Source organism: Eschrichtius robustus, chromosome 14 (genome assembly GCF_028021215.1).
Source record: "Eschrichtius robustus isolate mEscRob2 chromosome 14, mEscRob2.pri, whole genome shotgun sequence".
Classification (NCBI taxonomy): Eukaryota; Metazoa; Chordata; class Mammalia; order Artiodactyla; family Eschrichtiidae; genus Eschrichtius; species Eschrichtius robustus.
This window is the reverse complement of record NC_090837.1, coordinates 20346951-20363489: the sequence shown is the minus strand read 5'-3', so window position 1 is coordinate 20363489 and position 16539 is coordinate 20346951. Positions and strand designations below refer to the sequence as shown.

General features: G+C 40.9%; 1 pseudogene; it reads right to left on the bottom strand.

Annotated features, from left to right (window-relative positions):
• Positions 1-15836: 15836 nt before the first annotated feature.
• LOC137777130 (small nucleolar RNA SNORA18) lies at positions 15837-15982 on the bottom strand (annotated as a pseudogene).
• Positions 15983-16539: the final 557 nt, after the last annotated feature.

Here is a 16539-nt window from a genome sequence, read left to right as displayed (position 1 = left end):
CATCATCCTCAGCTTAGAAAGAGCAGCTATTTTCACAACACTTATCATTTTAACGGTAATTTATTTATTGCAGCCTTTCCCACTAGGTTGTACCTCCAGCTGGACAGGTACCTAATTGTTTTATCCTCGACTCTATCCCTAGGCTTAACACAGAACTGGCACATAGTAGGTACTCAATAAATATATGTAAAATCAGCAAATGAGTGGATCCTTAATAAGTAATTGTTGTGTGAATTAATCTAAGGGTCTTTCAATGATTCTGTTTGATATCATTTTTTTTTTAATTTAAATTTATTTATTTATTTATTCTTTTTTTGGCTGTGTTGGGTCTTCATTTCTGTGCGAGGGCTTTCTCTAGTTGTGGCAAGCGGGGGCCACTCTTCATCACGGTGCGCGGGCCTTTCACTGTCGTGGCCTGTCTTGTTGTGGGGCACAGGCTCCAGATGCGCAGGCTCAGTAGTTGTGGCTCACGGGCCTAGTTGCTCCGCGGCATGTGGGATCTTCCCAGACCAGGACTCGAACCCGTGTCCCCTGCATTGGCAGGCAGATTCTCAACCACTGCGCCACCAGGGAAGCCCTGTTTGATATCATTTTATTCCATTCTCTGGCCCTGAAAAAATTGCAGCACCAGTTTCACAGCTAATTATTTAAACTCTTTAGACCTCACCTTAACCAATTTGTTTGGCTTAGTGTTATGATCTGGTTGAGCCCCTAACATTTTTCAAACAATGTGCTTCAGCTCCTTCAGTGGTGTTCAGGTTGAGAAAGGCAACTAGCAACTCTGGAGTCATCAATTCTCTTGCTCATCCAGGAAAGTCAACTGAAATACTTGTATCATCTCATACATATATTCTTAGATCTTTCAAGACCTTTCAAATCCATGGTCTTCTTTTTGTGAAGTAAGCCTAGGAGGCATAATTATCCTCATTTTATAACGAGAAAAACAGACTCAGAAGTTAGAGCTACATAGAGATCTACATCAACAGAGCCTTCCCTAGGAGAGGTGTATTGTTACTCCTCCCTCCTGTATCTGACACAGATGTTAATTATTAATGACCTTCTTTCCACTGAACTCAAACTCTACCTCAGAATCCTACATAACACAATATTCTAACTAGCTACTACTATTTAACTGAAGTTGACACTTGAGATGAAGACAATTGGCCATCTGTGGCTGGTGATCCTTGCTTCTGCGATCAGGCAGTTTTATAGAGAAAAAGGTTAACTTATTTTTCTTCCTTTTTTTTTTTTTTTTTGTTGCACCGCACAGCATGCGGGCAACCAACCAGGGATTGCATCCACGCCCCCCACAGTGGAAGTGAGGAGTCTTAACACTTTACCACCAGGGAAGTCCCAAAATGTTAACTTATTTTTCAAGAAGGCCTGAGGCTCATAGATAATCAATACCAGCTCATATCACCACCTGGGAACATCAGTGGTATTATACTATTCCTCCTGTCTTCCCCCATTTCATTCACCTTCAGTCTTTCTGATCTAGGTGGTCCTGATCTTGCCTGAAGTATGTTAGGAAGAAGGGAGGCCTCCAGGACTTCAATCCCAGAACAGGGTCTCCTGATTCCTGGTCATGTCTTTTGTTTACTCTAGTTCTTAGCTTCTGAGGACCCCCATCCCTCTCCAGTGACTCCACACCCAGACAAGGTACAGCCACTGAATAGTCTTGAGAGGAACCATCTCAGCACAATGCTGGGTCTCACTACAAGGTGGAGCTGTAGCCCTCTTTGCTTTTAGCTTTTATCTTGGTGGAAAATGTCTAAATTTGCACACTGTCATTCAACAAATAGAACTGTGACCAAGGTGTGGCTTCACAATTTAAATAGATAATTTAATTGAATATCCTATTTCAAGTTCTATTACGTTTCAGATAGTTACAAATAATATTGTTTCTTTGCTGTGCTTTTAAGGTGATGGCAGTGTGTTATGTTAGAAAGGATAGGGGCTCTAAACCCTAACCCTCACCTTATACATAAGGACTTTCCAGAATTTTCTTCTAGGTTCCTTCTTATAAGGTCTCTGAAAAAGAGGCAAATTGGAGGAAATAATCTGGTCTTTCCTTCTTCCTGCAAAACTCTAGGAGCCCTAGGCCCCTCTTGCCCCTTAGATGACATTGCTTTCATTCTATCTTTTTTATTAGCTATTTGGTCTATATAAGATACTAGCATATATGCAGTGGGGCCGTGAAAAGGCGGGGCTTAGTCTTCAGGTTGCTCTTAAAGCCTGTGGAGAGTTTTCCAGAAAAAGAGTATGAACGAAAGAACTCTTTAGATATTCTAGGTGTTTATTTTTATGTGTATGTTTATTCCCTGTCCTCACAGACTTCACAGTCAAATGAGGAGAACAGGCAATGAAGTATGATGGGCACTGTGAGAAGTACCCAGGGCTAAAGACACATGGGGAGGATATAAGCCAGATTTTAGGAGGAGTGGGAGGCTTCCCAGAAGCGACGTTTAATCTGAGATCCTGGGGGATGAGGTAGCCAGTTGGGGAACTGGGCCATATCTTCTTCCTCTTTTTATCTCCCCAGGAACACTTTTTCCACACAGTACCTTCCACTTGAGCACTATTTAGTGTTTGTGAAAGTAAAAGGGAATTTCAGGCAGAGGAGAGATTTGGGGCAGGTAGGACCTTATAGTATCTCTCAAATTTTACTCAGCTAAAGAGTCTAGGGGAATTCAGCTTCCACTGTGCAGTGCTTGGGAATTCATGAATTTTAGAATTGATCTAGAACTAAGAGGCCATTGATTCTAATCTTTTACCCAGTGCTGGAATCCCCTGTATGAAATCTTAGATAAGTGGTCAATCCACTTCTGTTGTTTAGTCCGTGAGGCTGAGAAGTTCACTCCTTCCACGAGGCATCCCATTCTATTTGCAGATTAACTGGTTGTTGGAAATCTCTTCCTTATATTGGGCTCTGTGCCCTTTCCACACATTGTTTCCTGTCTTCCCACTAGAAACACAAAAAACTTCTGTTTTTTCCACCTGATCACCCTTCAAATACCTGAAGACAATAACCTTGTGTGTTTTTTTTTCTGAGATATACATTTTAAAGTAATAACTAGAATTATGACTTATAACATTATACCAGAACATATAAGATTCTTAGAAATTTCATGTAATGTCTGAAACATTTATATTAACATATTTCCATACAAATAACCCAATGAAAGTTTAGTATTAGTTGTTTTGTTTGTTTGTTTGTTTTTTATACTGCAGGTTCTTGTTAGTCATCAATTTTATACACATCAGTGTATACATGTCAATCCCAATCGCCCAATTCAGCACACCACCATCCCCACCCCACCGCAGTTTTCCCCCCTTGGTGTCCATATGTCTGTTCTCTACATCTGTGTCTCAACTTCTGCCCTGCAAACTGGCTCATCTGTACCATTTTTCCAGGTTCCACATACATGCGTTAATATACAATATTTGTTTTTCTCTTTCTGACTTACTTCACTCTGTATGACAGTCTCTAGATCTATCCACGTCTCAGCAAATGACTCAATTTCGTTCCTTTTTATGGCTGAGTAATATTCCATTGTATATATGTACCACATCTTCTTTAACCATTCGTCTGTCGATGGGCATTTAGGTTGCTTCCATGACCTGGCTATTGTAAATAGTGCTGCAATGAACATTGGGGTGCATGTGTCTTTTTGAATTATGGTTTTCTTTGGTTATACGCCCAGTAGTGGGATTGCTGGATCATATGGTAAATCTATTTTTAGTTTTTTAAGGCACCTCAATACTGTTCTCCATAGTGGCTGTATCAATTTACCTTCCCACCAACAGTGCAAGAGGGTTCCCTTTTCTCCACACCCTCTCCAGCATTTGTTGTTTGTAGATTTTCTGATGATGCCCATTCTAACTGGTGTGAGGTGATACTTCATTGTAGTTTTGATTTGCATTTCTCTAATAATTAGTGATGTTGAGCAGCTTTTCATGGGCTTCGTGGCCGTCTGTATGTCTTCTTTGGAGAAATGTCTATTTAGGTCTTCTGCCCATTTTTGGATTGGGTTGTTTGTTTCTTTAATATTGAGCTGAATGAGCTGTTTATATATTTTGGAGATTAATCCTTTGTCCGTTGATTTGTTTGCAAATATTTTCTCCCATTCTGAGGGTTGTCTTTTCGTCTTGTTTATGGTTTCCTTTGCTGTGCAAAAGCTTTGAAGTTTCATTAGGTCCCATTTGTTTATTTTTGTTTTTATTTCCATTACTCTAGGAGGTGGATCAAAAAAGATCTTGCTGTGATTGATGTCAAAGAGTGTTCTTCCTATGTTTTCCACTAAGAGTTTTATAGTGTCTGGTCTTACATTTAGGTCTCGAATCCATTTTGAGTTTATTTTTGTGTATTTTTTTTTTTTTAAACTTTGGGTTTATTTATTTATTTATTTATTTATGGCTGTGTTGGGTCTTCGTTTCTGTGCGAGGGCTTTCTCTAGTTGCGGCAAGTGGGGGCTGCTCTTCATCGCAGTGCGTGGGCCTCTCATTATCGCGGCCTCTCTTGTTGCGGAGCACAGGCTCCAGACGCGCAGGCTCAGTAATTGTGGCTCACAGACCTAGTTGCTCCGCGGCATGTGAGATCCTCCCAGACCAGGGCTTGAACCCGTGTCCCCTGCATTGGCAGGCAGATTCTCAACCACTGCGCCACCAGCGAAGCCCAATAACCTTGTGTTTTGAGTCTCCTTTTCTCCAGATGAAATATTCCTAGTTCAGTCAACCTACACCTTCATTCTGAGGCATTCGTGGGTCACTTTTTACGACTCAGTGAGTCTTTGTTAATGACCCACTGGGGTGGGAGGGGAGCCTGGACTTCTCTTGAGAAGCCTGGGAAGAAAAGGTAGCCCTAGGGGATCTATGTACACATATGTGTGGGAAAATCACTGCCTTGGGCTATGGTTCTTAACCTTGATTGCATATTGGAACCACCTGGGGGATTTTTCCTTTATTACACTGTAAAGAAATGGTAGTTTATTAATTCACACTTTATTGTAAATCATAGATCTTTCACTGGTGTTTAGTTCTATGAATTTTGACAAATGCAGAGTCATGTAACTACCACACAATCAAGATACAGAAAATTTCCATCATCCCCACAAATTCCCTCATTTTGTCAGTTTGTGGTAACCCCTGCCACCCTTAACCCCTGGCAATCAGTTCTCCATTGCTAAAGTTTTGTGTTTTCCAGAATGTATATAAATGAAATAATACAGTATGCAGCCTTTTGACTCTGACTTCTTTCATTTAGCAAAATACATTTGAGATTCATCAGTGTTGTTGCATGAATCAGTAATTTGTTACTTTTTACTGATGAATAATAATCCATTTTATGGTTATAGTATTGTTTGTTTATCCGTTCCCCAGTTGAGGGACATTGTTTCCAATTTTTGGCATGTACCAGTTTTTGTGTGAATGTAGGTTTGCATTTTATTTGAGTAAATAGCTATGAATGGGATTGCTGGGGCACATGTTAATTATATGTTTAACTTTATAAGAAAATGACAAATTGTTTTCCAGAGTGGCTGTACCATTTTACATTCCCACAAGCAATATATGAGAGTTCCAATTGTTCTATATCCTCTCCAACAACTTGGTATTCTGCTTTAGGTGTCAAGTATAAGAACTCTTTGCCTAGCTCTAGATCTTGAAGACTTTCTCCTATGTTTTAAAGTTTTGTAGTTTTACATTTTACAATTACATCTATGATAGTTAATTTTTATATAAGATGTGAGGTTCAGATTGAACTTCATTTTTGTGTGTGTGTAAGGATGTCTAATTTTCCCAGCACCATTTGTTTTATTATTTTAAAATTTAATTAAATTTAATTTTTTTAGTCAAGTAGAAGTAACTTTTATTAGTCTAATGAGCAGGGAGCAGCGCCAGTGTCCCAACTGTGCCTTCCTCTAACTCAGTGCTTCCCAGACCTTCATGTGACCATGTCACCTGGGATTTGTTAATGCAGCTTCTTATTTATTTATTTATTTATTATTATTATTATTATTTTTGGCTGGGTCCAGTCTTAGTTGCGGCATGCAGGATCTTTGTTGAGGCATGAAGGATATTTCTTTGTGGTGCGTGGGCTTCTGATCCAATGGGTTTGGGGCTGGGTCCAGTCTTAGTTGCGGCATGCAGGATCTTTGTTGAGGCATGAAGGATATTTCTTTGTGGTGCGTGGGCTTCTGATCCAACGGGTCTGATCCAACGGGTCTGATCCAACGGGTCTGTGGTGCGTGGGCTTTTGATCCAACGGGTCCGTATGCAACCCTGCATTCTTTTTTTTTAGCACCATTTTAAAAAATGTGCAATTCCCTTATGACATATAATGTTGGACATCTTTTCATATGCTATTTTCCATCTGCACATTTTCTTTGGTGAGGTGTCTGTTTATGTCTTTGGCTTATTTTAAATTGAGTTGTTCATTTTCTTACTGTTGAGTTTTATGAGTTCCTTGCATATTTTGGATAACAGCCCTTCATCAGATGTGTCTTTTGCAGATAGTTTCTCCTAGTCTGTGGCTTGTCTCCTCATTCTCTTGACAGTGTCTTTCTCAGAGAAAAAGTTTTTAATTTTAATGAAGTCCAGCTTATCAATTATTTCTTCCATGGATTGTACCTGTATTGTTGTATCTAAAAAGTCATCACCATACTGAAGGTTACCTAGGTTTTTTCCTGTGTTGCCTTCTAGGAGTTTTATTGTTCTGCATTTTACATTTATTTAGTTCTATGATCCATTTTGAGTTAATTTTTGTGAAGGGTGTAAGTTTTGTGTCTAGATTAATTTTTTTTGTATATGTGTCCAGTTTTCCAGCATCATTTGTTGAAAAGACTGTTTTTCTCTATAGTACTGCCTTTGCTCCTTTGTCAAAGATCAGTTGACTATGTTTTTTTAAAAAAAATATTTATTTATTTAGGCTGCTCCGGGTGTTAGTTGTGGCATGCAGGATTTTAGTTGCATTGCGGCATGCAGGATCTAGTTCCCCAACCAGAGATTGAACCCAGGGACCCCTGCATTGGGAGTGCAGAGTCTTACCCACTGGACTACCAGGGAAGTCCCCAGTTGACTATGTTTATGTGGGTCTATTTCTGGGCGCTCTATTCCATTCCATTGATCTATTTGTCTGTTCTTTTGCCAATATCATGCTGTTTTGATTACTGTAGCTTTATAATAAATCTTGAAGTGTGATAGTGTCAGTCCTCCAACTTTGTTCTTCACTTTTAACACTGTGTTGGCTATTCTGTGTCTGCATACAAACTTTAGACTCAGCCATCCCAACAAGTGTGAGTTGATATCTCATTGTGGTTTTGATTTTCTTTTCCCTGATGATTAGTGATGCTGAGCATCATTATATACCTGGTTGTAATCTGTATGTCTTCTTTAGAAAAAACGTCTATTTAGGTCCTTTGCCAAAATTTAAAATCAGGTTATTTATTATTAATATTATTATCTGGCTTTGGGACTCCAGAATAAGGGTAGAATCCTTGCTGGGTGAGGTAAGTTAGGTAAGACTTGAATCATGGTTATGCCAAAGGCACAAACTCAGATATAAATGCAGATTCCAGCTTTGCCTCTTACGACTTCTGATTTTGGGCCATTTACCTCACTTCTGTGAATCTCAGTTTCTTCATCTGTGAAACCCGGTAATAGATCTCACCTTATATAGGATTCTTGTGAAAATTAAACTAGCCAATATATTGAAAAATGCCTAGCCCAGTGCCTAGCACATGGTGAGTAGCTGCCGTGATATTAGCATGGCAGTGTCAGTATTATCATTCATATTATTATTAAAGGGCAGGGCATTCCAGGCAGAAGTAAAACTGTTGAGGAAGGAACAGTGAGTTATGTGAGTGACATCTCTCCAGTGAGATGAGGACCGTATCTGATTATCTTTGGACTCCCCAGTGTTGAGCTATGTGTAGAATGTTTTTCAGGGCAGGCTGGTGAGAGTCACCTATGAAGTGGGCAGGGAAAGAGAGCTCTGTCAGATGAGTAGTGTCTAAAATCAAGGACGGTGGGCTTCATGGGTGGTTTTCAGTTGGTGTTGTGAGGAACCCTAGGAGGAGGAAGGGGCCCTTTGCAGGAGTGAGGGGGCAGCAAAGTTTACCAGGCTCTGAGACTCCCCTCCATGAGTTTCTGCTTTAAATGTATGGTGGGGGTCCATGGGAGAGTTAATTTAAACCACAAACCCGTGAGATTGGATGGTGGTCAAGTGTTTCAACTCATAACTTTCCAGAAGAGTGTGGGATGTGACTCTAGTCCAGCAACTGGCTTGGCTGCCTCCTCCTCACTGGGCCTGAGTGTGAGACGTGTCTCCTCCTGTCAGCTGCTGGTGGCTTCCCTGTGGTGGGAGGCTGAATAATGGCCCCCCAAAACATTTATGTCTGAATCCCTAGAACCTGTGGATGTTTCCTTATATGGGACTTTGCCGATGTGTTAAAAGAATTTTGAGATGGGGAGATTATCCTGGATTGTCTGTGTGGGCCCAATGTCATCACAGGTGTTCTCGTAAGAGAGAGACAGAGGAAGACTTGACAAAGAAGGCTTTGAAGATGGTAAAAGGGGCCATGGGCATGTAGTTCTAGAAGCTGGAAAAAGCAAGCAAACAGATTCTTTCCTAGAGCCTATGGAGGCAGTGCAGCCCTACTTAATTTCAGCCCAGTGAAACTGATTTCAGACTTCTGACCTTGGAGTTAAAATTGTAAGAATAGATGTGTGGTTTTCCCCACTTTCAAATAAAATTTAATAGCAAGGAAAATCTTCATAAAAAAGTGCTAAGTGACAAAAGTAGCCTACAAAGCCGTATGTACACAATAAATGCTCCCTAAATAATTACGTATGCTTGTGTATGTGTGTGTGCGTGTGCATGTGAGCACACTCATTAGGACGTGTCATATGTGTGTACAATAACATACATAAAACCTGGAAGGAAAACTGTTAGCAGTGCTTATTTTTGGATCCTGGATGACTTAAAAATACTTTTCAATAGTGATCAATAGCTAGATGGGAACGCTCAGCTACAGTTTGACAGTCAACATAGAAGAAGCAGAGATGAAGCACAAAGTTAGAATGAGGAAGTCTTGACATCATTTGGGTTTCTGGATGCAGTCATGCATAAACCCAGCTCCCCATTGTCCTCACAATTTTGTTGAATATACAAATATGTTACTCACACTTTTTTTGATTTTTGCTTGTTGTGTTTTCCCTTACTTAAGCTTAGACTAGATTTCTATCACTTGAATCAAATTTGTGTGTTGTTGTAAGCCACTAAGTTTGTGATAATTTGTTAGAGAAGCCATAGGCAACTCGTACACCTGCCCTCTCCCCATCTTCCCTCCCCTCCCTTCCTGGAGCAGCTGGATGTTCAGCTTGCTGCTCTCGAGTTTGTCAATCGTTAATGTGCGCTGTGGTGGAGATCTGGTCTATCACCTCTTCTGTAGGACCATACACAATACTGAACCAATTAAAAATGCAAAGAATGACCAGATCTTTGGGGTTACATGACGCAAATAATTCAGATGGATTTTCTTCATCAAATGACTTTTTTAATGAAGTAACTAATTTAATATTGAATTGAACTATAGTTAAAAATACTCTGTTATATGTTTGAAAGTTACTAAGAGCGTAGATCTTAAATGTTCTCACCAAAAAAAGGTCATTGTGTGAGGTGATGGAAGTGTTAACTAACCTTATGTGGTTATCATTTTGCAATATATACATGTATCACATCATCACATTGTACACCTTAAATTTACACAATGTTATACCAATTGTATCTCAATAAAATTGGAAGAAAATACGGCATTGACAAAATTGACCAGTTTTATATAAATCAGTACTTTTCTATTCAAAAGAATTGTTTTAAAATGTAGTTTATTTGTTTCTTACCAGATTAACAAAAATTATACTCACTGAAGCTGCCTATTTTTGCCTTGAATTCTGTGATTGCCCCCACTCCACCCCAGGTGTCCTGTGGATAGAATCTGAGGCCAGGTAGCTCGCTGGAGTCTTTGGGCTCCCCACCCCAGCTGTGAAAAGGAAAATTTCCCAGGAAGAGGGTGTGACAATGCTCGTAAGGTGATTAGTGTTTCTTGCTTCAGAAACAGATGTGACCTAAAGAGGGTGGTGCCAGCCTCTTAGGCCAAACTCCTCCTGAATTGAGCAGGTGAAAACATGCCCCTACATGACGCAGCTGGAGGAACAAGGGAGCACCAACCAAAGCTCAGTTTTCCTTCCCAAACCTTGGTATCAGGGAATGGATCACCTGAGGATAGTGAGCTCAGGGCAGGGATGAGACTTACCCAAGGTCACATGCTATGACTGTTGGCAGAGAATCCCATGGCTGTGCCCTTCACCCCAGGCTGCCTCTTATTTGTCAAATACTTATCAAGTACCAGCTGTGTGCAGGGTGCTGTGGTGCTCCGACTTGCTCTGTGCTCCTATCTCGTGCTCTGCCTTCTGCCCTGCTTGCCCATTTTGCCCCTTTCCCCTGGATCATTATCCTTGGTCTTTCCAAACACTGCTCACACCACTCTTCTGGGGAGCTTTCCCTGAGCCCCTGCCTCCCAGGGCACAGCCCCAATTCAATGCCCTTTCTGGAAGCTCTAGAGCACCCTATGGGTGTCTTTGTCATAGCACTTCTCACCCTGTATGATATGGAGGTGAGATGTTTCCTTGTTGTCTGCTTCCCCACTAGTCTCTGAGTTTTCAAAGGCATGGGCCTAGTTTTCTTTATCTCTGTATCCCCAGCATTCCCCACAATTCCAGGCACATAGCAGGAGCTATGTTTATTTTTGTTAGTAGTAGTATTGCTTTATTAATTGAATACTTACTATGTGCCAGGCATTGTGCTATGTCATTGTGCTATGACCATATGTCACCTCATTAATCATTACAATAACACTGTGAACTAGGTCTTATTATCCTCATTTTGCAGAGGAGAAAACCTGAGGCTCAGAATGGTTAAGTACCTTGCTCAAGATCATACTACTAGCAAGTGATAGAGCTTGGACTCATGCTCAAGTCTCTTGGACTCCAAAACTCTGTTCAGTAAATTATTAATAAAAACATTAATCAACGAATAAAAAGCACCATACTGGGCCTGTGGGAAACATACAGACAAATCAATATGTAATCTGTTTATGAAAAGGTTTATATCCTGTTAGGAGAGAAAACAGATACATAAATACCTAAGGTTTAAGGTCCATCCATCGCAGGGTCTTGAGGTGGGAGCAATTATTTCCATTGGGAATGGAGTATGGGGAGGCTTCTTGGGGTGAGAGGACATTTGAGCCAAGCCTTGTAGGAATGTAGTTTGGACAGGTGGAGGTGACAGGTGGGCAGTAGGCAGGACGGTCCTGCAAACTCAGTGGAGGAAATAGCATGACCAAATGCAGAAGCAGAAGAGAGATACTGGGAACAGCAACCAGTTGATTTGGGCTAGATTTAGGGTCTGTGGGGAGGGGAGACTGAGGGGGATGGGAAGCTCTTAGCAAGTTAGCATCAGATGGTGATGGGCCTTGAACACCAGGTCAAGGCTTTTGGGTTTTCTTTGGCAGGAAGGGGGAGCCCCTGACAATTTTTGGGTTAGAGTGACCTGGCACAACACCCAGGATGGACTGAAGGAAGGGGAGACTTGGAGGAGAGAGACCACAAGAGTCCATAGCAGCAATCTAGGGAGAGATGATGGTCTGGGAGGCTGCGGGGGAAGGGGTGAGGAAAACACTAGAAGAGGCATTTCAAAGACTGACTCCATGGGTCCAGAAACTAGCTGAAGGGTGAAATGGGGCAGGCATCAAGGAGGCAACATGGGGGCAGAAGGTCCAAGTTTTGGTTCTAGCTGAGTCACGTGGCCTCACTGGGCCTCAGTGTCCCATTTGTGAAAGGTGGAGGATGAGTCATGCCATCTCTAGCAGACTTTCCAGAGCTCACTGTCAAGCCAGATTTTGGAATTTCCAGATCTTTGAAAAAAGCTGAGAGATTTGCAACCTAGGTGAGCAGATTTGGAAATGCAGACCAGTTATCTTCCTGGGGGTGGTAAGCCAGCTTTGGCAAGACTTCAGCTCTAGGCTCCTAGGTGAGGTAGCTGTGATGGCTTTGTGACACGTGTGTAATCAAGGAGCTGTGATAACAGAATTAGAAACTCTGCTCCCTTAAACATTTTTGCAGTGGGGGTATGTTGGCATGACTGAGGTTATTACCTAAATTGTGTACCTTCTGAGAGGGGAGTATGTGATTTATTGGCCTACGAGAGCACCAAACTCATTATGTGATAAGGTTCAACGTATGGGCCCTGCTAAAAGTCATAGAGAAAGAGCCAAGTGTCCTGAGCTGAGCAGAACTCCTGGGAATCTCCCGTCTGTCCCTCCATCCACAGGCCATCTAGACTTTGGGCCCCAGTTAGAAGCTAAGTCTGGCTTATTTGGAAATATGGGAAGAGGGGGTCAGTAGCAAGATGCCAGAGAGGATGAAGGGAGCCCATGGACTGAAGGAAAATGTCTATTCAGGTCTTCTGCCCATTTTTAAATCAGGTTGTTTGTTTTTATTGATGTTGAGTTGTATGAGCTGTTTATATATTTTGGATATTAACCCCTTATTGTCATATTGTTTGAAAATATTTTCTCCCATTCAGTAGGTTTCCTTTGCAGTGTAAAAGCTTTTAAGTTTAATTAGGTCCCATTTGTTTATTTTTGCTTTTATTTTCTTTGCTTAGGAGACAGATCCAAAAAAATATTGCTACGATTTATGTCAGAGTGTTCCTCTAGGAGTTCTGTGGTTTCCAGTCTTACATTTAGGTCTTTAATCCATTTTGAGTTTATTTTTGTATATGGTGTTAGAGAATGTTCTAATTTCATTCTTTTACATGTAGCTGTCCAGTTTTCCTAGCACCACTTATTGAAGAGACTGTCTTTTCTCCATTGTATGTTCTTGCCTCCTTTGTCATAGATTAATTGGCCATAAGTGCATGGGTTTATTTCTGGGCTCTCTATTCTGTTCCATTGATGTATGTGTCTGTTTTTGTGCCAGTACCATACTGTTTTGATTACTGTAGTTTTGTAGTATAGTCTGAAGTCAGGGAGGGTGATTCCTCCAGCTCTGTTCTTCTTTCTCAAGATTGTTTTTGCTATTTAGTGTCTCTTGTGTTTCCATACAAATTTTAAAATTATTTATTCTAGTTCTGTGAAAAATGGCATTGATAAGATTGCATTGAATTTGTAGATTGCCTTGGGTAGTATAATCATTTTTAACAATATTATTTCTTTCAATCCAAGAACATGGTATATCTTTCCATTTGTTTGTGTTGTCTTCAATTTCTTTCATCAGTGTCTTATGGTTTTCCAAGTACAGGTGTTTTACTTTCTTAAGTAGGTTTATTCCTAGGTATTTTATTCTTTTTGATGTGATGGTAAATGGGATTGTTTCCTTAATTTCTCTTTCTGATAGTTTGTTGTTAGTGTATAGAAATGTAACAGATTTATGTGTATTAATTTTGTATCCTGAAACTTTACCAATTCATTGATGAGTTCTAGTAGTTTTCTGGTGGCATCTTTAGGATCTTCTATGTATTGTAGCATGTCATCTGCAAACAGTGACAGTTTTACTTCTTCCTTTCCAATTTGGATTCCTTTCATTTCTTTTTCTTGTCTGATTGCTGTGGCTAAGACTTCCAATAATATGTTGAATAAAGGTGGTGAGAGTGGGCTTCCTTGTCTTGTTCCTGATCTTAGAGGAAATGCTTTCAGCTTTTCACCATTGAGTATGATGTTCCTGCTTTAATTTCTTTTGGGTATCCCAGAAGTGGAATTGCTGGATCATATTGTAATTCTATTTTTAATTTTTTTGAGGAACCACCATGCTATTTTCCATATTGGCTGCACTATTTTACAATTCTACCAGCAGTGCACAAGGGTTCTAATTTCTCCACATCCTCACCAACAATTTTTTTTATAATAGTCATTCTAATGGGTGTGAAAAGGTATCTTATTGTGGTTATAATTCACATTTCCCTAATGATTAGTGATATTAACATCTTTTTGTATAATTATTAGAATTATTTTTAAAATTTGCCAATCTGGTACTGTCCATATTTCAGTTTGGGTCAGTTCAGTTTACTACAATTAAATTTTTTTTTTAAAGGTCAAGTCTTTTATTTATTTATTTATTTATTTATTTATTTATTTATTTATTTATTTATTTATTTTTGGCTGCGTTGGGTCTTTGTTGCTGCGCGCGGGCTTTCCCCAGTTGTGGCAAACGGGGCCTATTCTTCTTTGCAGTGCATGGGCTTCTCATTGCGGTGGCTTCTCTTGTTGCAGAGCACGGGCTCTAGGCATGAGAGCTTCAGTAGTTGTGGCACGTGGGCTCAGTAGTTGTGGCTTGCAGGCCCTAGAGCGTAGATTCAGTAGTTGTGGTGCACGGGCTTAGTTGCTCCGTGGCATGTGGGATCTTCCCGGACCAGGGCTTGAACCCGTGTCTCCTGCATTAGCAGGCGGATTCTTAACCACTGCACCACCAGGGAAGTCCACTGCAATTAAATTTAACATTTTCACTTCCTTTCCTAGAGAGCTGTTGCTCTTGTAAAACATCTGGATACAACCCAGACGCCTATTTGTAAGGGAGTGGTTCAATTGATTATTGCTCATACAGACTATGGAATACTAGTGGCCATTAAAAAAATAAGACAGTTATCAATTTACAAGACAGTTTTCCTCAATATGTTATGTGAAAAAAGTTCTATAGGGTTCCATATTCTAATTAATCTCCCATAGTAACATTTAGATTGTTTCTAGTTTTTCACTCTAATGGGTAAATATTTTTGTTCACCTGTGTGAGTATTTCTGCAGGATAGACACCTTGAAGTTGGAATTGCTGGGTCAGAGAATCCACATTTAAAATTTTTTTAGGTATTGCTAAATTACCATAAAAATTTACACTCCCACCAGCAATGTATGAGTGTGCCCATTTTTCTCTTACCCTTGGCAGCACTGGATATTATTCATCTTCTAGACATCTGACAATCTTTTTTTAAAAGTCAATAAATTTTTATTTAAGGAATCTCAGGACTTCCCTTGTGGTGCTATGGTTTAAGAAACCACCTGCCAATGCCGGGGACACGGGTTTGATCCCTGGTCCAGGAAGATCCCACATGCCATGGAGCAACTTAGCCCGTGCGCCACAACTACTGAAGCCTGCATGCTCTAGGGCCTGCGTGCCACAACTACTGAGGCCGCGTGCTACAACTACTGAAGCCCATGTGCCTAGAGCCCGTGCTCCGCAGCAAGAGAAGCTACCACAATGAGAAGCCCACGCACCACAATGAAGAGCAGCCCCCACTCACCACAACTAGAGAAAGCCTGCGCGCAGCAACGAAGACCCAGCGCAGTCAAAAATAAAAAAAAAAAGGAATTTCGCATGCTCTGATTCCTTCTACTGCCAATCACCTTAGTTCCTCCAATGTTTGAGTCATAATCTTCAAGACAGCCCTTTTAAAAAGAACTTCTGCTCAATCCACAGTTGCCATATCAGTCAATCCACAACTTTTTTAGTTGACTTTCTTTGATCTCCAACTGGATATGAACATACTTCAAAAATTCCCCACCTGTAATCTTTGGGAGCCATTTTCTTCAAGTATTTTACTTTAGGGCCATGTTTAAGGTCAGAGTAGATGGATTTGCCTGGTTCTGAATTTTAGACAACCTCTAAACATGCATAAATTCAAATCATGTTCACTCCTAAGCTGTCACAGCCTAGGATAGCGCAGATTGGTGGGATATGCCAATACCTAAGATAAAAGAAGTTTGACTGTTAGGTCTTTCATAGTTTAGCAGCTCTGTCTTATAGTTATTTCCCACAGATGTAACACATAATTTACTCACATAATTCTGTGAATAAAAACAAATCCACATATTTACTCTGTGAGGTGTTTCCAACAATGTAGGCTAATAGAAAAAGCCCCATTGGGAGAGACCTCAATGACATCTGACAATCTTGTAGGTGGAAAATGATCTTTTATTTTAATTTTTTCTTTGATTAATAAATTCTTACTCTTTCAATTGTGGCAGATGTCCTTGGGTGGAATAACGCTGGGAATTCTTTCATAAGAAATGACCCTGTGGATGAATTCATTAGAACCCCGGAGAGGGTTGACAACTAGCTGAGAGCAGGGCCTGAGGAGCCCAGAATTCACCTAGGGAAGAGTGCAGAACTGGGATTTGGGGCTTAGCTTGAGGAAGTCAGGCTTGGAGCCCCCAGAGGGATCTGAGGGCAGCCCGGGCAGCAGGAGCAGGCCCTGGCCTGAGAGAGGAGGGAGGGGAGCAAAAGTGCAGTGGGTGAGGGAGCACATGGAGCTAGGAACCAGGGGTCCAGGACTCTAGTCCCGATCCTGCCCCCTGAGTCCTGTAGGACTCACAAGTTCCTGTCCCTCTGAGCCACAGTGTGTCTGTCTGACAAGTGAGAGGTGGACTCTATGCTCTTCAGGTCCTATGACCATAGAGATGCTTCCAGTACCTGGCACAGGTGGCTGAGGCTGCT